The 27,752-nt window shown below is 33.6% G+C and overlaps 1 long non-coding RNA gene across 4 annotated transcripts in view; it reads right to left on the bottom strand.

Annotated features, from left to right (window-relative positions):
* Window positions 1-229: 229 nt before the first annotated feature.
* Window positions 230-27,752, bottom strand: part of LOC111768696 (uncharacterized) — a 45,405-nt gene continuing 17,882 nt past the window's right edge. For 3 of the 4 annotated variants that reach the window (XR_011427882.1, XR_011427881.1, XR_002801172.2), the window contains 4 exons: window positions 25,932-26,103; window positions 3,520-3,645; window positions 998-1,123; window positions 230-584 (listed from right to left, as the gene is read on the bottom strand). This is a non-coding gene — a long non-coding RNA (uncharacterized lncRNA). The remainder of the gene's footprint in view (window positions 585-997; window positions 1,124-3,519; window positions 3,646-25,931; window positions 26,104-27,752) is intronic. The other variant, XR_011427880.1, reaches the window with a different exon arrangement.

Below are 27,752 nucleotides of genomic sequence, written 5' to 3'. Positions count from 1 at the left end.
TCATTTTCTAAAACCCATCCATTTTTCACACTTGCCAAATTGGTAATTGAAAGGAGATGCAGTGGGAAGAACCCACAGAAATCTCACTTATATTTTATGATGGCGCTGGTTAATGAGATTTCTTGAGAGATTTAGTATCGGTTTTGAACACTCCAAAACAATGTGAGAATTAGATCTATAGTTAAACATATATAACGCAATTATAAAATCAAATTCTTCAGAAATAACCTTGGGCTGTTTCAGGATGTATTTAATATAAACTAAAATGAAATTGATCAGAATTCATTTTTCCTGTGGTTCTGTATCTTCTGTGTCTCCTCTAGCCTGGATGGGAGGTTGTTATTATGCTTGAAATATCCAGATCTCATTAGCTCGATTGCACTCTCCTGTAGGCCGTGAAGTTTCTGCGTTTCCATTTCTCTCTACACACAGCAGCAAGGAAAAGCATCCGCATGCTCCTTTGAGGAATACTGGGGGAAGGTTCCGAAGATTATATGCATTTTGATAACACATGATTTTCGCCCGTGGAAGGGATCATCCACAGCTGTTTTCATTTTAATGATCACCTTATTCAGTTCAAGTATCTAATGAAGAAAACGTTTGAAAATTCCAAGGTAGAGTCCATTTAATATAATTCCCTTAACTTTTGTTAAAATTAAATTATATTAAACTACACTTTTTAATGATTTTTCTAAATCCTTAATCTGCTAAGTAAACATGACAAAAGTGTAAAAATTGTTTATAGTTACTACTATGGTTACACCTAAAACAATTATAAAAATACCAACATTATTTAATAATTCTACATTTATTATTATATTTACCTAGGGTTTTAGCCTTACTCCTAGCAAATTGGATGTAAATGTACCAAATTAAAAAGAAAAGATGTAATCTACACAGAATTCGAAATATGCTGCAATGTACATCTGAAAGCTATATAATGTTATAATCCAATGTTGCTGCAATTAAAAAAAGAAAAGAAAAGATCTATTACCACCTCATGGCTAGGCAACATCACATGATCTGAGTTATCTTCTAATTGATTCTTGATCATGGTAGACGGCTTGATGACTTCTCCCAGGTTATATAGGTCTTGATCACTGGATGTATGTCTCAGCATCCACTTAACAAGTAAAAGGAATTTGTTACAACAAAAAGAATTTCTAAGTCTACATCTGGTAAATTTGTTTTACTGTGTTTCTGCTAATACAATTCAAGTAAGACATTCACAGGCTGCCTATAAATTTCATTTTTTGGAAATACATCATTAATTATCTGTAGCCAAATAGCTCTGCTTTGGGCAACTCCCTAAAATCAAATTACTGTGCCACTCTTGTTGTCGGCTTAATGACTTTATGTACTTTTTTTCTTGCTATAACTGCTAGCAGTAATGATTAGCTAAATTTGACCCCTTCCAGCCTCATTGAGGTTATGGATCTCATTTCAATGTCAGCGTTTTCAGCCATAATTCCCTGTGTACTAAAACAACTGGTAAAACTTTTTTTTTTTTTTTTTAAGATTGCCCATTCTCATCAATTTATTCCCTATGACCATTCACTTTGGACCTTGTTAGGAAAAATTAGGAATAGTCAGGTAGCATTTTTATCTTCAGAGGTCTTTGAATTACTTTCTCTACATTATATAAAGAGTTTCCTCTTACTTTTGTGTTTCATATCAGGAGTCAACATTTGATTCATGATTTATTAGCAACACCATTAAACAATTAGAACCATAGTCGACTGCCCAAAGTAGCATGATGGATGTACTTTGAGCATGGTTCAATGTTATATTCCATTCTCCTGGTTTGGAAATCCCCCAAAGCCATGCCTACACATTTCTCAAAAATGTTAATTAGTGAACTTCTTCTTTTCATCATTTTATTCCTGGAAATGTATTTGTTAAATACATAGTTACTAAGATGAAAAAAGAATTCTTGGAGCATGATGGAAATTTTACAGCTTTCCCCCTTCAAAGGAGCATCAGGTTTCTCAAGAATAGAAAGTACAATGGGAAGAATATCAGAGTTGTATAGAGGGTCAAATTTATTTCAGGTCTTTCAAATTTTTCCAAATGTTCTTATTCTAAACCTTGAGATTTCTCCTTTACTAGTTATTGTCTTAACTTTAACATGGAAATCTGGAAACAATGATAATCCAAATGAGGTGGCAATTATGACACACACAATTATTTTCTCACTTTGTTAAGGCTTGTTATTCTTTCTTAACGAGTGATGCATACAGCTCCAATTTTGAGTATACGCCTTCAGTAAAGAATTCTGAAATGTAAGCTTGTTTATAAATACTAAATTGAGGTGCACAAATCTTGAAATAGTTACATACAAAAAATTTTTAAATGGATAATTGGACCATAATTGGTGTTGCTATGTAGAGTGTCAATTTCGGAGTGTGATACAAGAAGTTGTCTTAAAGAGAGATTTTATTCATTTGTTTGATAATGTAGAAAGATTCTTTGGCATTTTACTCCTACTTTTATTGTTATTTTCTCATTAAGTTCTTATTTTTTGGTGTGATATACAATTATTTCAAAAAACTGAAGGGGAGAGTAACACATTCATAGGCAGCTGCTGCAGTTTCTTGAAGAATTGAAGCAATGGATGAATGGTTAAAATAGTAAAAAAGAAAACAAAAATCAGGCTGTAAAATATTATAATAAAACTTTGAGCTTCAAACTTTAAAGTTTATTAAACCCATGGAAATACATTATTTGGCTATTATAAATTAACCTAAATATGGGCTAGCGTGGTATGTGTCTTGGCATATCACCCAAAAGGTTAAAGGTTAATCAGAACAAGTGTCCTGAAAGAGGAAAGGAGAAACAGGTTTATGAACCAGGACACTTGTACCTAAACTTTAAACCAGTGATTTTGTGAGAAGATATTTCTTTTATATATCAAAAGAGCATTTTATGTATAATTTTGATTATATATACCAAATTTATATAATATATATGTATATATACTGTAACACATGCATCAATACTTAACTGTTGAGTAACTGGAATATTGATTTATTCCTCAGTATATGCTTGGCTTTTATTATCTAAATCCATTTGTTAAAATAGCGTTTTCAGTGCTATTAAAGAAAGGCACCTGAGTAAATTGGACCAAAATGTCGGTAATTGTCCAAATATTGATAAAATATACCATCTATATCAGGTAAACATTTTCTCTATACAATTCATCAGGCAAAATCATACTGCAGTCAGAAACCATTTAAATTTGTTTTTCCTTTAACTTACTCGAATCATGTAAAATGATTCTTTGAATTACAATTACAACCTTTCAAAATATACAGGTTATAAATTCCATCTTGACACACTTAATTATTTCTCCTGGGAATGTGAGGGAATGATCGTTTTTATTTTTGGATATCTTGATATTTCGATTTTAAGGCATGTGTGACTCATGCCATCTTCAATGTAGAAGACAGTGAATTAAAGTATTAAATAATGATGTAATCTAAAACTAAAGTGAAATGCTGGAGACATAGTCGGACTTACGGAAAACATTCGCTGAGGACAGGGACAACATACACATTTTGTTAGGAAGGGTCTCTTTACAGAGAGTGGCACTTCTTTCCAGAATAGCAGGCAGGTTTGTTGTTAAAATGGGTAGAAAGGTGAGGCCTGGGGCAAGAGAAGAAGCCAGGGATTACAACAATGATTAATTAGAAAACATATTATTTGAAATCAGAGATGTGAGGTATTGTCTTTACAATGTCCTTGAGTAATATCTAAGTGAGATTACATTTATATAATTATTACTTAGTTTTATTACACATTCTTAAGTTTTAACAAGTGTTACTATACTTGTTTTGTCAAGAGCTACATCAATAATTTTTAGTAAATGCATAACAACTTGACATTTTCTAAAGCTCTCAGAATTCCTATCCATATGTATAATACACTTGAATTCAAAATCCCTATTCTCACTTTAGGTTGTTAAATACCAGGGTTTCACTTTATATATGCATAGTTTGAACAGAACTAAGTGAAAATGTGCATGTTGAATCAATGCAAGATTACAACATTGAGAATATACTGTTGATTGCAATAATATATATTTAATACTTAATCAAATTTTAAATTATTTACAGCTTCACTATCTCTGTCTTCCCACGAGGATGTTTCTGTTAGTTATGTATGCATATGTGTACATGATGATGATGATAATAATAATAAAAGCTAGCACAGGTTTTCATCCAAGAAGTTTACTTATAATAATTCATTTAATCCCATCATGTTGATAATAATTGTTCCCTCACTTTACAGATGAGATGCCTGAGTTACTAAGAGGTTATATAACATGTCTGTAATGGGTTGAATTATGTCCAAAATTCAAAAAGATATGTTGAAGACCTAACTCTTAGTTCCTCAGAATGTGAATTTATTTGGAAATAGAATCATTGCAGATTCCTGGAATCCTAGAAACGCCAAGGATGGACAGCCACCACCAAAACCTAGGAAGAGGCAAGGAAGGATTCCACCTAGAGTGTTAGAGGAAGCATGGGGCGTGGTCCTACTGACAACTTGATTTTGGATTTCTAGCCTGCAGAACAATGACAGAAGAAATTTCTGTTATTTTAAATCATCCATTTTTTGGTGCTTTGTTACAACAGCCCTAGGAAATTAGTACTACAGTGTCCAAAGTCATAGAGCCAGTAAATGACAATATTTGAGAAGGCTCTAAGCTGTTACTCCACTTAGAAGCTAATGAGTTGGTCTAACACAATTTTATGGATACTGGTAGAAGAAATTAGACTCCTGGCTTGGAAACAAAGGGCTTTATTACTCATGGCGGAGCTAACATATGAAATTCAGCATATTTTTCTCAATTTGTCTTGCCAAAAAGTCCAGAGAGGGCAACAAATATGGGTCAAGATGGAGGCCTGCACATGTATGGTTTGCATCACGAGAGAAAAGCCTGTGCTCAGGCAACCCAAATATTACGGGAAATAAGTATGACTGTCTTTGCTTTGGAAAGGGACAGTATCTCTAATTTTTCAAGACAATTAACAAATCTGCCCTTTGTTTTAAAGAAAGACGCTTTCTCTCTTTTCCAGAGCTGTTCACTATACTAACATCCTTGAAAAGAGAGTCTCAAAGCATAGTCTATGTCTCTACTCACAGCCTGTGCAGAAATACAAAAGGCCCATAGGGAAATTTCCTAAAGTAAGCATCAGAGCTGAGATTTTAACCTAGGATATCTGGTTCTCAAATATATGCTTTAATTATTATGTGTCATGTACATTTGTACTGATTTATTTGAAAATACAAGCAGTAAGAAATCTATCACATGCACACGTGTATTTCACTTCTACATATATGTGTATGATATATACATTATATATAAATGTGTTTGATATATACATATACACATTAGAAAGACATACATGTATACATATACATGTGTTTTGTGTGTGTATATGTGTGTGTATTTACAGTTTTGTACTTTGATAAGTTAAAATGAGAGAATGATGGTATAAATTGCCCTGCAGCATCTTCAGCTGGCTATGTGATTTAAAGTCTCTCTCTCTCCCCTACCTACTCTGTGTATGTATGCGTGTGTGTGTGTGTTGTGTGTATGTATATGCACAGATCAATAGTAATTATTTATTAAAGAAATAAATTAAAAATAACACAACACGTGTGGATATTTTCTTTTGTCTGACAAAAAAAAAATTCACTTTGAAAGTTAATCTGCTAAAAGTCTCTTAGAAATACTAACCATTGTTTCCAAAGTGTTTGCACCATTTTAATGGCCTCACCAGCAATGTATGAGAGTTCCAGTTGCTCCACATTCCTACTGACATTTGGTATTGTCAAACTTTTTAATTTTTAACTTCCCTAATTCCTAGTGAAGTAGTTTCTCATTGTGAATAACTAGAGATTTTCAAAGTCCTTACTTGATCATGTTATTTTCCTACATAAAACTACTTTCCAGTACCCATCGCTCTAACTTTTGTAGCCTAGATAAAGGAGTCATGAAGTGAAAATTGAGAAGGGAGTAATTTCCAATATCTGATGGTTAGATAAATAATTCAATTTATGGATTCAACAACTTCTCGTGCCAATTAAATCATTTTGAGTTTAGAAAGGAGAGAACTATACTTAAAAAATCAATGAGAGAAAGACAAAGAGTACTGGATATTTATCAAACTTCTACAGCTGGGACAGTCTGTCTTGGAAATAAAAGAAGAAATAAAAATGATAACACATTGACATTAGTTACAACAAATTTGAACACATTATTATTATTAAGAATGTTTACATGTCTCTAAACCTCATTATCAGATAAAGAAGAAAATAGATTGGGGAATATACTTGAGATGTGTAAGTGGCAAAATTTAATATTTTCATTTAATAAACAATTCAATGAATTCATGACAGTATTAAGATTTTGACACATGAAGTGGCAGAAGTTACTAAAGAAAAAACAAAAGATGTGGTTATTGGATAGATTGAAACTCAATAAAAAATAAGTGCAAATTTAACAATAATTTGTTATTGTTATCTTACAAGTAATAAATATAGACATTTAAACCAAAATATTAATTGTTAAATTTGAAGCAATATTAAGCTTATCCACGTTTTACCAAAAATTTATCAAAATATTTGGACACATTTTTCCAAGATATGTAAACAATATAAGCGTGTTTTTGCAAAAAGAGAAAAATCAATGCTCTGAATATGTACTTGCCCCAAACTGTGACAATTCCCTATTTGACTATGACAATAAAGGAAACTCAACGCTTGGTCTGATAAATACTGATTTTCCCATTAATAAAGTTTGAAAGAAGGAGGGGTAAGATATAATCTCTCTCTCTCTCTCTCCCCCTCTGTTCTCTCTCTCTCTCTCTCAGGCACACCGTGTTGTTTTTTGAAATCAGTCTTTTAATGTTGTATGAAAGACGTTTTTAAATCATTTTAAAATTACACAATTCAGATCTGAGACTCTGAGTCAATTCATCTAACGTTCTCACTACTTTTACTGAACAGAATGAAGTTGGACTTTCTGATCCCAAACCCATACTCTTAGGAAGTATAATGATGGCTGTTATTAGATAAATAGTATACCTCAACGATGAAACAGAGAGACGATTTGAAAATTAGCTGTAGGGAGATTAAACAGTAAAATCTTATACATTTTGCAGGATTTATAGGGAGAGGGAGATCATTTTTTGTGCAATTACATCAATGTCATTAGGGATGGCCTCCCAGAGAGTAGTTGATGCCCACTGTTATTATTCTATGTATGTCTGTCTGTCTTTCATAATCAACTCTTGAACATAATTGTGAGTGACTAAGTGATGGCAATCATCCACTACTCACCACAGATTTGTCAATCAGGCTTCTCTCCGCCTCACAGGCTCCAAGCTTTGGATTGCCCCAAGTTTAACGAGCACTAAGGTGCAAAACAGGGTGTCTTCACAGTTCACTCTGAGACTTGGCTGACTGCAGAGAGATGCAGTTCCTGCAGAAAAGCTCTGGCTTTTCCATCTGCTCAGCTCACCTGCTTGCCCTGCTCTCCACAATGTTCCTGCTCCTCCTGCCTTCCTCTCCCTAGTAAAGAGGGCTTTTGGGCTTGATTTAGAGATGCTTGCAGATCCTGAGGTTCAAGCACTCTTCCTATTGCAATTTTGAACAAAATCTCTGTTTTCCTAAGTTAGGATTTGTTTTATTTGACAAGTGTTTGGATTTTTCGTGAACATTAAGCATTCTGACATGTAAGATCCTCTTTCCTTTTAGAGTTTACAGAGGGATGTAGAACTAGTAAAATAAAAGTCTTTGTTAATATTCGGTTCAACAATTTTATGTATATATATATATATACACACATACACACATGTATATATATACACATATACACACATAGGTGGGTGTATAGATACAGATAAGATATAGATATTTAGAGAGAGTTTTTTAAAATACATAACTAAGAGATGAAGTTACTGTCAATTATTTATTTATTTACTTACTTATTTATTTATTTTACCTTGCAAAGCATCAGTAACTTTAGTATGCTCCATAGCAGTGTAGTGAATAGAATAACTTTAGTGAGAAACTTACTGCATCAAAACAACTTGACATTTTCCAAAGTTCTCAACACTCAGCTTCATTTTAAGTCAACAGTCCCATATTTCCTTTAAGTGGATAATGTGATAATGTAATAGGAATTTTAAAGATGTAGAAACAGTTATTTATGCTAGTCATGTATATTACTAACACAATTTTATAATAAACAGCAATTTCTGGGAGGAAAAAACAACTTTCTCTAAAAAATATACAAATTAAAATGACCCTTACTCATTGAGTACAAATTTTCAACGTATAAATATATGCCTAAATGTTTAGCTAGATAAGAATATGTACAAATGTAAGCACTGGAAAGTGATTTAAAGTTAAACTAAGCTATTGATCTTCTATAAAAAATATATTTTGTTATATATCTGTTTATGATAATACATGATAATGTTCATGAGTTTTCTAATTTAAATAGCAGATTTATTGAGATATAATTCACATGCCATAAAGTTCAACTTTAAAGTTTATGATTCAGTTGTTTTTAGTTTATTGATAGAGTTGTACACCCATCACCACTCTCTAATTTCAGAAAACTTTTATCACCTCACAAAGAAATTCTGTACCTTCTGCAGTCGCTCCCCATTGCCCTCTGCCTACAGCCCCCTGGCAACCCCAAATCTACACTCTGTTATTATGGATTTGCCTAATCTTGGCATTTCATATACATTTTAATCAAATTTCATATAAATTTCATTCAGTATGTAATTTTTTTGTAACTGATTTCCTTTCTTTATAATGCTTTCAAAATTTGTCCACATTGTGGCATTCGTCAGTACTTCATTCCTTTTTATTGCAGAATAATATCCCATTGATTGATACACACAATTTGGTTATCCATTCATCTGTTAATGATTCAACTGTTTTTGCTCTTTGGATATTATGATAATGCTGCTGTGTAGTTAGTGTACAGGTTTTCGCTTGAACGTAAGTTTTAAATTCTTTTGGTTGAGGCTGGCCCCATGGCTGAGTGGTTAAATTTGCATGCTCCGCTTTGGCAGGCACTGGTTCACCAGTTCGGATCCTGGGCACAGACCTATGCACTGCTCATCAAGACATGCTGTGGCAGCATCCCACATAGAAGAACTAGAATGACTTACAACTAGGATATACAATTATGTACTGGGGCTTTGGTGAGGGTGAAAAAAAAGAGGAAGATTGGAAACAGAGGTTAGCTCAGGGCCCATCTTCCTCACCAAAAAGCAAAAAATAAACTAAAATTAAAAAATAAATTCTCTTGGTTATATATATGGCAGTGGAATGCTGGGTCATATTGTAAATTTATGTTTAATGTTGTAAGAAACTGCCAGCTCTTTTCCAGAGTGGTTATACCATTTTACAGTCTCACTCCTAATGTATGAAGGCTCTAATTTCTCCACATCCTTGACAAAATTTGTTATTTTTTATCTTTTCTTTCTTTAAACTTTAGCCATCCTAATGAGAATGAGATGTTATACGGGTTTTGATTTGCATTTTCCTCATAACTAATGATATTGAGCATCTTTTCTAGTACCTCTTGGCCACTTGTGTATTTCTTTGGAGAAGTGTATTCAAATTCTTGACCATTTAAAAAAAATTTTTTTGTCTTCTCATTTGGAGTTGTGAGAATTCTTTGTCTAGATAGGATACTAGTTCTTTATCAGAAGTATGATATATATCTGATGACATATTGGATATCACAAATATATCTTATATATTTAAACAGATATGATATTGATAATATAAATATATCTGATATTATACCTGATAAATGATGTTTATTTTCCAATTACAGGCATACCTTGTTTTACTGTGTTTCATTTTATTGTGCTTTTCAGATACTGCATTTTTTATAAGACCGTCCACCAGATAAAGATTACGACTTGCTGAAGGCTCAGATGATGGTTAGCATTTTTTAGAAATAAAGTATTTTTTAATTAAAATAAGTACACTTTTTTATACATAATGTTATTGCACACTTAATAGACTATAGTATAGTGTAAACATAACTTTGATATGCACTGGGAAACCAAAGAATTCATATGACTTGTTCCATTACAATATTCACTTTATTGCAGTGGTCTGGAACCAAACCTACAACATCTTCAAGGTATGCCTATGTATCAGTTGTCTTTGTTTTCTTAAAAGTGTCCTTTGAAGCAAAAATATTGTTAACATTGATGATGTCAATTTTCTTTTCTTTTCTGATTAAGCTTTTGCTGTTATATATAAGAATTAATTGATTAATCCAAGGTCCCAAAGATTTACTCCTATCTTTTCTTCAAAGAGTTTTGTAGTTTTACTTCCTACATTTAGGCATATGATGCAGTTTTAATTAATTTTTGTATATGATATGAATTTGAGTCCAAATGCGTTCTTCTATATGAGGATTTTCAGTTATACCAATTGTGTTTTTTTTGAGGAAGATTAGCCCTGAGCTAGCTACTGCCAATCCTCCTCTTTTTGCTGAGGAAGACTGGCCCTGAGCTATCATCCATGCCCATCTTCCTCTACTTTATATGTGGGACGCCTGCCACAGCATGCCTTGCCAAGTGGTGCCATGTCCACACCAGGGATCCAAACTGGCCGACCCCGGGCCGCCGAGAAACGGAATGTGTGAACTTAACTGCTGCGCCACCGGCCAGCCCCTCAGCTGTTTCCTATAAAGGCTGGATGTTGGTTGGTATTTTTTTTTCAGCATTTTGAATATATCATCCCAATATATTCTGGCCTGCCTGTTTTCTTAAAAGAAATAAGTTGGAAATATCATTTATGATCCCTTGTAGGTGACGAGTAATTTCTCTATTGTTGCTGTTGAGAATCTCTCTTTTGTCTTCGTCTTTCAAAAGTTTGGCTGTGAGTGATCTGGGTGGACCTCTGTACAATGTATCACACTTTGCTCACTGAGCTCCTTGGATATCTAAATTAGTGTTCTTAATCAAATTTGGGGTGTTTTAAACCATTATTTCTTCAAATATTATTTCTGCCTTTTTATCTCTCTCCTCACTTTCTGGGAATTGCATTCTAGGAAGTGAAATTTTCATTTCAGCTGCTGTACTTTTCAACTCCCAAATTATATTTGGTTCTTTTTTATATTTTCTATCTTTTTGTTGATATTTTCCCTTTGTGAGAACTTGTTCTTGTACTTTTTCTTTAGTTCTTTGCATATGGCTTCCTTTAGTTCTTTGAACATTTTTATAAAAGCTAATTTAAAGTCTTTGTCTAGTAAATCTAACACATGGGTTCTGTCAAGGACAGTTTCTATTGACAATTTTTTTCCCTGTGTATGAGGTATTCTTTCCTTTATCTTTGCATATCCAGATAATTTTGTTTGTTTGTTTGTTTTTAAACTGGACATTTAAAAATAGTATAATGTGGCAAGTCTTGTAATCAAATACCACCACCCAGGGTGCACTGTCATTACTATTTGTTGTTTTTGTCACTGCTGTTGTTCGCTTGTTTATTGACTTTTCTAAACTAAACTAATTCCCTAAAATTTGTATTATTTGTATCGTGTGGCCAATGGAGTCTCTGCTTCATTAACTTAATTGTTGTCTGAAGAGCAGATAGAAATTTTCTTAATTCCTTGAACTAAGAAGTCTCTCACTTTTGACCAAGGAGCTCGTGTGCATATTTGGGACTAGCTTCCCTGCCCTGGCAATTTACAACTCTGCCTTAGTCTTCACTTTCTGTTTGTGCAGAGCCTCATGATCAGCTGGAGATAAGAGATGTACTTTCTCAGACGTTTCCTGGACACGTACAACGTCATGCACATACACATATTCTTCTATAATATGCAGAAGCACATTAAGATGTTTTCAAAGCATCCTATGGGTATCTAATTCCTCTGCTTTCCCTTTTAAGTTTTTTGGCCAGCCTCTTGTTTTCCTCAGTTGCCATCCTGCCTCAGACAGGTGCAATGTTAATTAATTTCTGCCATTTGGTTTCAACCAGTGCCAAGAGAAAAGGCTCCTCACACTGAGTGAGCTTTCAGTTAGTTCAAGCACATATAAGGTTTGTGAGTCAAATTTCCAAACAGTGGGCAGACAGATTAAATATGGCAAGTCTTCAGGATTAGAGGTTTTGGGGACTTTTAAATCCATTTTGCCACCTAGTGACTGCTAGGCTTCTGGTTTTCATGGCTATGGTAGTGGTGTGGCTGTCAGTTTTCAAGGCTACTGTGGAGCTGAGAGAGGGAGATGAGAACAATACAGGGTAAAATATGACAAACTTCACGTTCATTCTGTTATGCAGCCATTTTTCTTAAATAAACGACCCTTGTATGTTTGTGAGCCTTTGATTAATTATCAGAATTCTGAAAAAGTTAATTTTGACAATTTTTGCATAGTCTTCTCTCTTTTATGGAGGAATGGGTAGGCAAAGTTTCTTATTCTGCTATTCTGGTAGTGGCTGTCCTTTTCTAGAATTTGAAAATATTACTTTTGGGAATATTGTTGAACTTTGTTTTTTTTTTTAATTTTTTTTTAAAGATTGGCACCTGAGCTAACAACTGTTGCCAATCTTCTTTTTTATGTTTCCCCTGCTTTTTTCTTCCTAAATCCCCCCAGTACATAGTTGTATATTTTAGTTGTGGGTCCTTGTAGTTGTGGCATGTGGGATGCTGCCTCACCAAGGCCTAATGAGCAGGGCCATGTCTGCACCCAGGATCTGAACCGTGGGCTGCCGAAGCAGAGCACTTGAACTTAACCACTCTGCCACGGGGCCAGCCCTGGAGCTTTGTTTTTAAATATAACTATTTTAGCATTATCTTAAGAAGTATTCAGCAACTGGGTCCATTCACTAAATTCATGTTAATTAGTAATGAAGAAATGTTTTTTAAGCGGTACTTTAAAAAAAATTTTAAACTGTGATTTCTTTTATGTGGCTTATTGCAAAGATAGGGTGTCCTCAAGATCACCCTCAACTCGTGATACCAATAATAAGTTTGGGGTCCCCAAGACTACCTTTATGTTCAATAATTCAGTAGAAGGAGTCAAATAACTCTCTGGAAGCTCTTATCCTTACATTTTCATTTGTTACAGTGAAATTATACACATTAAAATCAGCCAGCTGCCTGGCGGTACAGTGGTTAAATTCACACACTCCATTTCAGTGGCTCGGGTTCGCAGGTTCGGATCCTGGGTGTGGACCTACACACTGCTCATCAAGCCATGTTGTGGCAGTGTCCCATATACTAAATAGAGGAAGATTGGCACAGATGTTAGCTCAGGGCCAGTCTTCCTCACCAAAATAAAATCAACCAAAGGAAGAGGCACATAGGCAAGAGTCCAGGAGAGTTCCACACGTGGAGCTTCCAGTTGTCTTCTCCCAGTAGAACCCTGTACATCACTAATTTCTCCCAGCAACGATGTGTAGCAGTGCATGTTGAGATATTGCCAACCAAGGTAGCTCATCTGAACATTGGTGCCTAGAGATTTTACTATGACTTGGTCGTATAGACATGGTTGACCTGGATGGCTGAGCACAGCCTCCAGTCTCTCTGGAGGTTGAGCTGATACTATATTACCCAAAACCTTCACAATAATTTTTTGTTAGCATAGACTTCCTGATGTGGTGAAGACTCCAAAGGAAACAAAAACATTGTTGTCAGTCAGAACATTCCAAGGATTTAGAGATTATCTTCTAGGAGCCAAAGGGCAAAGTTCTGATCTTGGGTAAAGTCTATTCTTTACCATGCACTTATTTTCCATATCAGTTGAACCATGCAGAGACTTAATATGCACCATTATCTGCACTACCAATTTCTTCCTTCTCTTTGGTGCATTTTTGTCCAAACAGATAAAATTTTCTTACAGAAGTAAGACTTTCTAGTACAGTGGTCACAAAGTACCATTTTCTTTTCTTATTTTTAAAGTCCATTTGATCTTCCTTTATCAGCTAAGGGACTTCAAAGTAACACAAGTATTTTCATAGTGGCTACATTTTCTTCCCTTCTGAAAGACAACACTTTCTACTAATTTTCAGGCAATTTATTGCTCATTTAAATTGCTGCTTATTGGTGTTTTAAGGAAAAAGTTACTGAATCAGAAATTTTTAAAAGCATTGTTTTCCATTGATTGAGACCTGTTAAAAAGCTTCAAAAACTTTAGAATTCACTTACACCTTTACCCAGCTTCTCCTAATGCTAACCTGTTACATAAGCATAGTAAAAATTATAGATGTGGGGAAATTAACATTGATACAAAACTATGAACTAAACTTCAAACACCATTCAAATATCGCTAGTTTCCCACTAAAGTCTTTTTTCTGGCTAATATCCGATTCAGGTTCCCACATTGAATTTATTTGTCATGTCTTCTAAACTTTCTTTTATGTATGTATTTTCATCAAGGATATAACCTTTATGAGTTGAAATATGCCCCCCAAATTATATGTTGAAGTCCTAGCCTCTGGTGCATGTGAATATGACCTTATGTAGAAATAGGGTCTTTGCAGATGTAATTAAGATGAGGTCATTAGGGTGGGCCCTTAATCCAATATTACTGGAATTCTTATAAGAGGGAAAGAAAGCCATGGGAAGGTACAGATTTACAGGAAGAATGTCATATTATGATGGAGGTGGAGTTTGGAGGGAAGCAGTTGCAAGCCGAGGAATACCAAGGATTGAGGCCACACCCAGTAGCTAGGAAGAGGCAGGAAAGAATTCTCCCTCACAGGTTTCAGAGTGAGAATGGCTCTGTTGGCACCTTTATTTCAGACTTCTGGCTTCCATAACTGAAAAACAATAAATTCCTGTCATTTTAAGCCACCTAATTTGTGGCACTTTGTTATGGCAGCTCTAGGAAACCAATATAATGACCGAAGTAATGTGCTTTTCTATGTGTACCACATCAGGAATTATGTACTATCAGTGTCATTTTACTGGTGATGCTAGCTTTTATCACTTGATTTAAGGTACTCCCTGCCAGGTTACTTCACTGTAAAATTGCTTTTTATTTTTGTAATTAATAAGAATCTCATGAGAAAATACTCTGAGATTATACAGATATCCTATTTCTGATAGTTCTGCTTATTAAGTTTGCATTCATTGATGAATCTGGCCTGCAACAATTGTGGTGTTCAATATCGATTTCTATTTCTATTATTTCTTCTACATTTTTTAAATTATAATTCTACTGTCAGAAAGAGCTATTTCCTTCTCTCCATCTATTTGTTTACTCAGTTGTTTGTTTATATCCTTATGGATGCACGGATATTCATTTTACTCCGTGCATTATACTCTTTTACTATATGTATTTATTTTTTGCTCAAATTATTCCAGATTTGACTACTAAGAGCTCCTTTAAGCTGGCTGCTCTGTCCTTCAAACAGATATTCATTATTTAGATCTTTTCCTTATTTTCTAGCAACACAAGATGTTCCAGGTTCATGCAGTACTTAACCTGCCTCAGTTCTAGAATCAACCATTTCTTCATTATTGATGAATTAAAGTGTTTAAAGAACAATTTCCCCCCCAAATTTTGTTTTAATTTCTTTATATAAACTCTACTAAATCCAGTGATGAGACGTATAAACATAAAAGTTTCAGTGAATGATAGTTTAATATTATCTTAAAATAGAATTTTACTTGATAAATTTTAAATCCTTATGAGAATTCATATTGTGAGTAAAGTTCAGGTAACACTTGTCGATAGGCTCTCTTGCTGTCTAACGCCTGCATCCTAGGGTATCCATCTGCAACAATGCCGTCACTAGTTAATACGTATCATTTGCCTACAATATTTTGGGCAATCTTTGAAGTGCTTTATATTAATTGTCTTATTTAATCTTCATGCCAAGCCTCATTATACAGGTAATGAATCTTAGGTTCAGAGTGATTGACAACTTGATAATTTCTCCTACTTGAAATGGTGGGAAAGAGATTGACCTCTGATGAATTGACTCCAGATGCTGAATTTCTGAGAATCACCTTTAAAAATGTTATCTAAGAAGCATGTCATTTAGGATGCTTTCGACAGCAAGCAACAGATAATACAAAAATACATATACAGATGTGTGTGTGTATTTAAACTAGTTTAAATACCTGTAAAGCATAATGCTTATAAACATGGAATCCTGTATTAGAGCAGGTTTCCAAGCAGGACATCACCAATATTCTCAAGGACCTTGTGTTAACCACTGTCAACTGGATCTTCTCACTGGTGTCATGGGGGCTGCACTGCTGTCAGCCTTCACATGCAAACATAACAATTAACAAAAGCAATAGATTATTTGTTTCTGTGGTTATTCAATTAAAAAATCACCACCACCACCAAACACACACAATAAACACAACAGAAAAAAACTGGAAAGCAATTCCGAAAAGTCTTCCACCAGCACCACCTCATAAGTCCACAGCCCATTTCTAAGGCAAACAGTAGCAATGTGAGTAACATTTTAGTGAGCAAATTGGCCAAATGATTTGTTATGTAATGTATCCTAGGAATTCTACCATAAATAATCCTAGAGTTTGGAATTTGCTCACCTAGTCCATATTTTAACAAATTACGGCATATGTCCAAAGTTCTCTCTTTAATTATGAAGCTGGAGAACCTTAATAGCTGTGGTCAAATACCTATGAAATTCAGCAACCTCAATAACTGTCCGATGGCAGTGAAGAATTTGGACAAACACTATTTCACATTTTTTGATACACATGAATAGTATGAAACTTTTCTCAATCCTTGTCCAGTTACTGTAGCTCTAACAGAAATCACTTAATTCTTTCTCTCAACTTCCTTCACGTGAAGGATATGTAGTCAATAGATTTCATGAATGTAAAATTTTGTCTTCATTTATATGGCAGTAAAATATATGTTTTTTAGTTTTAAGTGAATCCTTCTTTGGATAAACACTGACTTCTTGGAAATAATGAGTTAGTATTATCTCCCTGAAGTTGAAATAAGTTATAAAGTTTACTGTATATAACTACTCTATATAAAGTTAATATTTTTTTAAATTTATAAATGCTTTCAAAGGGCTGAAGAACCATTTCATGCTGCAAGCTTAAAATACTTAATTGAACTTATATAATTAACAATCTGTTTCTCTGTTGGATTCTAAATCCACTATTGCTAGGAATAAATTTATATTTTCATCCTGCTCTGTTCGCTTCTCAATATATTCTTGACATATATGCAGCTCTCAAAAAATATTTTGTCCAGAGTAACTGAAGAAATAATTCAAAAAATTTAACAGATCAGCTTTCATAATTCATCCTCAAATTGTAGTATACCACTGAATTATATGAAATACATGTATCCAACATCGACCAAGAGATCTCTGAGAATTAACATATGTACAACACTAAAATAGAAAATCTGTTTTCCTAGACTATCTTTGACACCAGGAAGAGTGTGTTGCTTTTCTCAGTTATTTTACACAAGAGAGGAGAGAATTATGACTGTGCTCTTATCTATCACATTCCTGCGTTTTTCTTCTCTTTCCTCTTCGCTTAGATTTCAAATATTTGTGATTTTATCACTTATCTCAGCATCCTAAACCTTACTGTATTCTTGTATACTTAGAGCATATATCTGTACAAACCAGAAACCTTTATGAAACCATTTGCCTTCTCTAACCACGGAGGATTTTGAACACTGTTTACATGAACTGGTTCCATGATAAATTCAGAGACACTGACCATTAATGGTCACTGAACAATGCTCTGAATCACTCAGCACTTTCCTATGCCTCTCATCTTTCTATAAATGTTTTTGAAATCTATTCCAGTCTCTGCAAAACTTGGCAACTCCACTTTCTTGCTTATTCTCAACAGAAGAAATTGCCTCCTGTTACACAATCGAATAGCAAACATTGGATTGACAGAATCTCTTGTTTTATCTGCCAAGTTCCTGGACCCAGGTCCACCAGGTCCTTTGCACTTCTTTTATATTGGAGAGGTATTCCACGTTCTCGGTATTCTCATCTCATTCACTCACAATCTCATATTGTATTTTTTCTTTTTTTTTTGTAATTCCAACCATTTGCTCCCTTCCAACCGTTCTTTCTCTTCCAGTTTCTTTCACTAGACATATACATACAAACAAAAACCCTTCTCAACTGCCATCATAGTGCCATCATCCCAACACCTTTATATATTGTTCTCCTTTCAACATATATCTAAAAAGCTGCTTTTAGTCTCCATTTCTACATCTACCATACACACTTCACTGAACTCATTTACGGCTTCTGACTATACTGCATGTTGATACTACTTCTATTGCTTTTACTAATGTCGTGTCATGTCACACAATTCCAGGTCCCATTTTTCAAACGTGATGTTTTTAGAGGAAACTTTTGACACTGCTGAACACATTTGCTCTCCTTGAAATAATCTTACGCCTTGCTGTCTAAAAACACCATCTCTTAGATTCCCTCCTTACTCACTGGCTGCTCCTCCTCACTCTCCATTCAGTTTCCTCCTCTTCCACCAAATCCTTAAATGAAGAAAATTATCAGGGTCGCATCTCAGTGCTCTTATCTTCACATCCCCTAGTTGATTTCTTTCATTCTGATGCTTTTGATCCTATTGATGATTCCCAAATATATATTGTATCCAATGTCATTTCTCCTAACTTTCAGAAAAATACAAGTGTCTGAAGACACTTTCGCTTTTATGCCTGTTAGGCACATCAAATCCACAACACTAAACTGAGTTTAGAATTAATCTTCGTTATATCAAAAAAAAAAAAACCCTCCCTCCATTGTAAATACCATTACCTTTCAAGTTATTCAAGTCAAAAATCTGAATTAAACAATTTACTGCCCTTCATTTTTACTTTTATGTTCAACCAATCACTACATCCTGTAGATAATCCATTTTAATTATCTGCTTTGTATACTTCTTTACATTTATACTAGCTACTATCCCTTGTCCCTGGACACCTTTGTTTCAGCTTAGTCTTCTTTAAACACTTGGCATAGTTTTTATATAGTCCTCTTTAAGCACTCAGTATATTCTGAAGTTCTTCTTTTTTGGGTCATTTCATCTGATAAACTCTTACTCATTCCTCAGACCTCAGATCAACCATCACTTCTTTGAGAAGCCCTTCCAGCTTAGATATTAGATACCCATGCCATAACCCCTAGAATACCATATGCTTTCTTTTTCATAACATTCATTCAACTTGATTTTTTTGGTTGTGACATCTTTCTCAAAGAATCTTCCATAAGGACAGAATCTGTTTATACACTGTTTATTGTATTGTTCATGCAAAAGAAGCCAAAATTAGGAGTTAATAAATGTGTTGTTCAATAGTTTTGCAATGAATACTTTCAAGATGTTGGTCCCTACAAACAAAGCTGCAGTAAGTATCTTGTACATTTATCTTTCCACGTTTGGAAAACGTTTTTATTTATATTAAACTCATGAATAACCTTCAAATGTATGTACATGTTTTTCATGGTTCATGCATGTTACAAATAAAATATTTGTACCAATCTATATACTTTCGTTAAAGACTGTATGAGAGGGCTTGGTTTTCCAAACCATGGCTGACTTTCGGCATTATTGTATACATCTGATAAGAGAAAATGAGCTTTCATCATTATCTTAGTCAGAATTTCTATTTATTACTCAGTGGTTTGTAGAATATTTTGCTAATTGAGCATATATATTTCTTCGTAAATTAATTTTTCTGGATATTTTCCCATTTCATTTTTGGAATTTTTTTTTTTTAAAGATTGGCACCTGAGCTAACAACTGTTGCCAATCTTCTTTTTTTTTCCCTGCTATTTCTCCTCAAACTCCCCCAGTACATAGTTGCATATTTTAGTTGTGGGTCCTTCTAGTTACGGCATGTGGGATGCCGCCTCAGCGTGGCCTGATGAATGGTGCCAAGTCTGCTGCCAGCATCTGAACTGGTGAAACCCTGGGCTGCTGAAGTGGAGCACTCAGACTTAACAACTTGGCCACGGGATCAGCCCCATTTTCGGAATTTTTTAATTCATGAAATCCATTGTTATTTCAGGGATAAATATAACTGCTGATTTGAAGTGGCACTGTTGCAGAAAATGCCCATGTGTCTCAATTAATTTGAAGAATGATTTCACAAATAATGGATAGTATACAAATAAAACGTGAAATATATTTTAGCTGTAATTATTTCTACATAGTGCCTAGAAATGCATTTAATAATAAATGCAACCATTATGGTTTACAAAGTAATAAATATTATAAATTCCATTTGCAAGCATTAATTATATCACCAAATAAATGAATTTTTAATTGCATAATTATGCAAATGGAGCCTATAACATGCCCCAAATCAATACAAAAATGAACATTTTATTTATGTTAATAAAATTCCAAAGTGCTTGATAATTACATGTGGTTTCTAACTTCGGAAGAAAAACAAAATAAAAACCAAAATGAAGACAAAAGAAGAGCATAGTTTGTTGTCTCTCCCAATAATATCCTAGAACTGAAATTGTATGAAGATTGATTTCCCCTTTATCTTTGATGTATATAGACCTTTCAAGTCTGGATGACTGTCACTATGATGATTAGGATTGAACATTAGCTCTCTTCACACAACATTGGGTAGATTAGGAAGTAAAATGGGAATTTCTGACAGCCATGACTTGGATATAACCATCCCGTTCATTTTTTTCTCTATTTATTCTTGTTATATCTCTTATTTGATGTTAGAAAACAAACACAAATTTGTAATTTTCTTTGTAGGAGAGCCAGCATATTATGGTTTCTTGCTACAATGGAGTAATTTATCTTCACACTCAGATGAAAACCTGTGAAAATATGACTATTGATAACCCTGTCTGACATTATTTTGAAGCGTAGTTTGTTACTCTAATATTAGTTACTATAATGTAAGAGATATCCAGAGAAAGACAGTAATTAAGTGTGATTTTATTATTGTGAACATATTTTAAGTTATTATGAATGATTAAGTTTACATATTTGTGCCTCTAACTGTTGAATGTGTCATTGTTTTTTATAGTTTTCCTTGTCAAGTTAAAAATATATTAATATTTGTTGTTATATAAGTAAAACTTGCATATGAGATATGCATTAGAATTGGAAATAGAAACTCACATTTAAGGGATTAAGTAAATTGTTTCAAACAGAATTAATGGGATACACCAGTAATTAATATGCATTGAAAACTTTTATATATGTATAAGGACCCATTTATATCCAGGGCAGAAAAAATATATTGAAATAAATTCAATATATTTGAGTGAAACAATTAGGAATTAGGATTTTGACCTACTTGAATCACTGTATTATACTTCCATACACTCTCATTGAGTCCTTTCTCTGTGGGTATGTGTATGTGCATGTCTGTGTTTTATCTTTCCTGGTAAGTATTATATTTTATTTTACTTCTCATTTTTGAAAACAATAGCACAAGGTATAATGTGTAGTAAGCACCAAATGAATGTTTGTTTAACTTCCAATGACAAATATTATGTAAATGTTATAGATCCTATCACAAATTGAATGCATTCATTGACATCACATTGAATAATAGATATTTGTTAGCTATTAAGTAATGTCTTGTACATCCATGTGATGAAATAATCTGCAGACATAAATAATCTTAGTAAAAATTTAATGACATTAATAAACACTCATGATAAAAATTTGGGTAAAAATTTGATATAAAGCAGATATAAATATATAAAAAATAGAAATATAGTCCATTATATAAGCATAATGTTTGATTTGAATGTGCCCAGTGGACTAGTGAATTTTAAAAGAGAAAAATAAAATTAGAAAATATCAGAATAACATCAGCGAGTATTTATGGTGTGTCCTCCTTTACTTTAATAAGTTGAAATATAATAAAATATTAACATAATTAAAAAATATGAATATATCAACAAAAGCTTAAATATTATTTTGTGGTGAAAGATTCTTCTATAGATTCTGATTTATGGCTAAAATGTCCTTTGATCTTATGCTTGCTTCATGAACTCCCTGTCACTCCCGCATGCTGCAACTGCGCACTGAAAGCACAAAGATAGATTACAAATGCTGTTATCTTATTCTACTAGTATTGTGTGTGTGCATGCATGTGCTTGACTTTCTTCCCAGTTAAGTTATCTTAAGGCAAAAACACTTGTCATTTTTTATCGTGGTATGTCCAATGTCTGGCAGAGTTTATGGCACAAAATAGGCATTCAATAAAGTTTTGTTTAATTAATTTAATTGATTTAGATTTACTTTTAAAGATTTTTATTAGCTTATTACTATGGAAATCACTAAGAAATCCAAATATCAAAAAAACGAGGTTACTGCTTACAAGGAATATGTAATTATATAGTATATATTATCATTATCAAGGCTAATGTTTCCCCACTGATAGTTTACAAAGATCAAAAGCCCACTTTAGCTGTCCTTTATCAATAGATAAAATATGTATTTCAAAATGTTCATGTTAAGTCAGAACTGTTTGAGAACTATCCAGTATGCACAGAATAAGTATATATAGAAATCACTAGAGAATTTTAAAGTAGACTCATTATCACATTTTCAGTTATTTTATCACACAACAGAACACCACTAGGTGCTGTGCTGGTTTTAACATCCTTTTTGCCTATGCGATATTTTATTAAATATAAAGTGTATAAGGAACACCAATTTTAAAATGTCAATAAATACTAAGATAATTGTGTTATCCACCTAACCTTTTTTCTAGTACCTCAGATATATCTATATCTATCCATATTGTGCCTCCTTATATCTACATCTGCATCTTTCTGTCTATACTACTACATATAAAGAGACTTTAATTTTACTGGTATTAAATATTGTTCACTACCTTTTCGTAAAACGTACTAAGAAAAGCTCGAAATTAAAATCTTGAAAAAGATTGTGAATAGTATTATGGGAAAAAGTGGAACAATTAAAGTTAATTAAGTTAATTTTAAGAACAAAATTTTAAAAAATCATAACCGCACTACTGTATGTACAATTGACGGCATTACATACATTTAAATTTTACCCTTTTTTGAGATTTAGAGTCAGTCCCTAAAACAAGTAAATTGTATTTTATTTTGCACTCATTTCTTGGCAAATTTTTCACTTATTTCTTGGCAAATGATGTTTTTCATTATATCTTATACTTTTATAAATTATATTTTTATATTTACAAAAATGTTTTAAATATTATTATGAACATTATTGAACTGTAACATGAACATCATACTATTTCAAATGTACCATCTAAAATGTATTTGTTTATTTTAAATCACTAATTATAAATAATAAAAAATGAGAAAAATATTAAAAATTGTTAAGGAAGTGTGATGTATATTGGTGTGTGTTGAAAATATTGGCGTGTGTGTGTAGGTATGTTTAATTCAGAAAAGATGGAAAATGTTTACACACACAGTATTGCTCTTGTAATTGAAACAAATGAAATGTTATTTAGGCACCATTTTTTCCACGCCAACTTATAACATGTAAGATACCAGTACTGGCCATATTTACTATTGGAGCTAATTAACATCATCCTTTTTAGTCTCCTTTATTATTTGGTATATCCTCAATTGGATCAACAATAAAAAATGTGAACATGTATCTTGCTAGATCCAAATGCAGAACGATCAATTTTTGTTAACATACAAATGTCATCAGTAATATATTACCAATACCATAAGCCCTGTGATATATATGGAATCACATGCTTAGTCTGCTTATAGATCAAAGGAAATAGCTTTACATAAATATCTACATCCACTTCTATGTGTCTGGCACTGCTTCAGGCAGTAGAGAGCAAGTTCAGCAAACACACTCCTTCTGATTATCTGCCATTATCTCACTTTATTTTTAACATTGCCTTGTGTTACCCAGTAAAATATTGTTGAGAGTGAATAAAAACTTGGAATTTCTCAGCATCTTCATGAAATGATTCTGTATTTGTATGAATTCTCATTCATATCTTATTTAGGAAATATCATCGGTTATATTTTGAATATATATTTGACATGGGATACTAGTCTAAGCTACTTAGCCTCATGACAGGTCACTGCTTCCATCTTACTTCTTGTACAGTAGGTTCATAACAAAGAAGTCAGGGTGATCCTTTAAATACACGTCAGTTCATATCACTCATTGGCCCAAAACCCTACATATCTCTAATTTTCTGTAGAAAACCAAGCAAGCAGCTTTGGTTCTAGCAAGTTCAGCTAGAACCAAAGCTGTAACAATGGCATTCATAGTTGTAAATAATCTGACTTCCTGTCACTTCTCTGGCCTCATAGCCTTCCACTTTTCATATTGTTTTCTTGCTCCACACACCATTTGCTTCCTTGTGGCTAAACTCCCAGATCAGGGCCCTTTCATTAGCTGTTCACTCTTTCTGAAATAGTCTTTCATAAGATAACCAAATAGGTAACTCCTTCATCTTTCTCATATACTTGCTTATAAGCCATGTCACCAATGAGAATTATCTCAGCCACTTATTTAAATTTGCAACTGAGGCCCAGCACTCTCCCTCAGCTTCTCCTTTTTCAACCTTTTCAATGTTTTTTTTCCCAGCACTAACACCTCCTAGTTTTTAGTATCAATCAGGACCGCAATCATAAAAAACGTCGTATTATTGGATTATATTTTTGGAGAGAGATTTCATGCAAGTACTATTTACAAATATTTGAAATGGATGGGAGTGTAAAGTATGGTGTAGAACTACCTTGTTCCTACCAAGAGGTCCAGAAGGGCAGGGCAAGAGAGCAGTTATAGAAAATGGCAAGAGTCATGGGGAGAAGACTGCATTGATGTAAGTAGTGACCATTGGTCAAGGGACACAGCCTGAGCTGAAGAGCTGGGTGCAGAGGGAGGATCGGAGGAATAACACCGTTATGGATTCTCCATCCTTCCCTACTTTCTGCAGGATATTTCCATTGGCTGAATTAATCAGAAGCCAGAAGTTTGAGGAGGACAGTGGAATTATTTTATACAGGTCTGCCACTTGGTATAGAGATCACGGCAGAGATGCATGGAGAGCGACCCCAGAGTGACATTTGGAAAAATATCCAGTACCAACATGTAACTAATACATGTAACAGTGTATTGCATCAGTGTAGTACATTGACTAATAAGTACCTGTCTTACCACACTAGTATATAAGCAACATGGCAGCTCAGTTCTCTGATGTATTTCAAGGACAAAGATTAGCAGCACCTACCCCAGAATAAGCACTCAATAGTTGCTGAATGAATGCTGAATAAACTAATATATAATACATCCAACAGCAAAAATTATAGTAATAATTTATGATGGTGTAGTGATGATAATGATAGTATCTCGACCACTTATTTGTTTTGTGTCCTTGAGCAAGGTATTTAACAGACATGTAGTGTCCTCTTCTATAAAGCAAAACATGAACAAATAAGTATATATTACATATAAATACATAATATTTATGTATAAATATATATATATATATCTCCATCAATCATAAGATAAGACAAGTACTTACCTTGACACATGTTACATTGTAACAATGATGATATATGACCTATAGTGCAAGGTTCTCCTTATGTATTATCTATTCAATCCTCAAGACAATCCAAAGTGATGACACCACCTATTATCACCATTTTCAGATTAAAACACTGAGAGAAATAATGTTGAGTGACTTGCTCAAGATGACATGTAAGCAACACAAAATATATTAATTACACAATAAGTATCTATTTTTAAATTTTCATCTATATTCATATTTTTAATTTTTATTTCTCATAAATACCCCAAAGGCTTTCACCATGCAGCAATGAAAGCCATTAATTTGAGCTCGCACTTTTAGTTAAATTTACATGATAAATGTAAGCATATATCAGTATGTTAATTTTCATTCTTAGTTTTGTTTTTAAAATCTTACCTAGTTTCATGTAATAAAGCACAAATAAAATGAGCGGACACTGCTAAACATGGCATAGATGGAGAATTCTTGTGACAATTTTCTCAAGGCAAATATTTTCTGGTCTTAAGTATGCACGTCACTTTCATGAATTCTCTTCCCTGATATCTTCACCTCATTTTAGGCCTAGCACCTAAAGTGATGACAGGAACGAAGATTTAATTCTGTGGGTCTTGAAAGCATTTCAGTCTTCAAAAAATCGCTATTTCCAAGCAAGTGTTCTTAGGACTCTATATAATCACTATCAGCTTATATTTTAGCAGTAATTTCTTAAGATAGAGGATTTAGCAATGAATGTGACTCCTAAGAAAGGAACATGCCATTAAAGTATAATTAAATAGTAGTCACTCAGGCAAAAAATCATTTCTTTCCAAGTTTTGCTTAACCATATGGGCAATCATACAATCAGTAAGGATGGTTTAAGGATTATAAAAAGAGAAACCAGTGGTTTCATTTATTTTAGAAATGAAAACTGTGGAAACGATCATTTTGTAATCATATACTAACCTAGAGTATTGCAATCACCATTTAGGAAAACTCATTGATTTACAAAATTGAACAGTGGACATCCTAAATGGGACAGCTGAGATTCCCAAATTACATTGTAACAGAGCCTCTGGAGCATGAATGCAAGTTAACTATAAAAAGAATGTGCTGTGTTCACAAGCCATTTTTAATTGCAACAAGGAATTTTAATGACCCCAGTCTCATTCCTCCTGCCTTTGATGCTTGACTATCCTACAAATAACTCTCTAGGGAAATAAGATATCTGAGCACTAGAAACAACATCCCCTCCCTCATCAACAACTGTTTGTGTGAGGAGTGATTCTGAAACAGTTGCCAGTTTAAGACATTACTCAGAGTTTTGTAGTTTACTTATAACATAACAAGTCCACCCCCTCAAAAAAAAAATATTTGTTGTATTATTTGTTCATGTGTTGAACACCATAACTTTGTTTCAAAAAAATCCATACAAACTTAAAGTCAAATTTTGACCATAAAATGATATTGACATATGAGGAATGAAATATATTGCTATATTACAAGTATATGATTCGCAAATAGATATTTAATAAGATTATTACTTGGCGGAGTTACTAGGAAATATTCTCCTTTCTGCTTTCTCTCTTTAAACAAATAGGCATTCCTTTAGTCATTTAGCAGTTTACATTTTAAAACTGGAAGGTTAATATGTAGTTTTATTAATTCTAAATGAACTAGCACTTTGCTAGTCTGAGTGTAAGCCATGGACCTGCAACATCGGTATCATGTTGGAGCTTGTTAGAAATGCAGAATCTTAAGTACCACCCCAGATCTACTGAATCAGAGTCTGCATTTTAACAAAATTCTTAGGTAATTTATGGGTTCACTGATGGTTTTTTGAGCACTCTTCTAGTAGACGAGTGAGAATTGAGGATTATTGCTAACGTTTTTGTGATTGGTGAGGCTCAATTTAAGCATCCCAAACACAAAGCAAAATATCCCCCTCCACAAAGAGCAAAAACCAAACAAAAACAACAAAACAAAGCAAGCAAAGCAAGAGAAGGCAGTCTTGCAGCTTTGGACCGTATTTCTTCCTGGCTGCGTTTGGCTGGAACTGAACAGCACCAGCTTCCTGTAGATGAAGGATCATCTGCTGAGTTAAATTATGCTGCCTGTCTTGTTTTGTCACCTGCATTTGAGTCTGAGGCTCTTGATTTATAGGAAAACAGGGCTAATTTTGTGTTTCGCTTTTACCCATAAATTTTGGTGTTCTCTTTAAGCCAAAACTTAATTGATGCA

This window comes from Equus caballus, chromosome 17 (assembly GCF_041296265.1).
Source record: "Equus caballus isolate H_3958 breed thoroughbred chromosome 17, TB-T2T, whole genome shotgun sequence".
Lineage (NCBI taxonomy): Eukaryota > Metazoa > Chordata > Mammalia > Perissodactyla > Equidae > Equus > Equus caballus.
The sequence above is the reverse complement of the archived record's forward strand: the minus strand, read 5'-3'. Positions and strand labels throughout refer to the sequence as shown.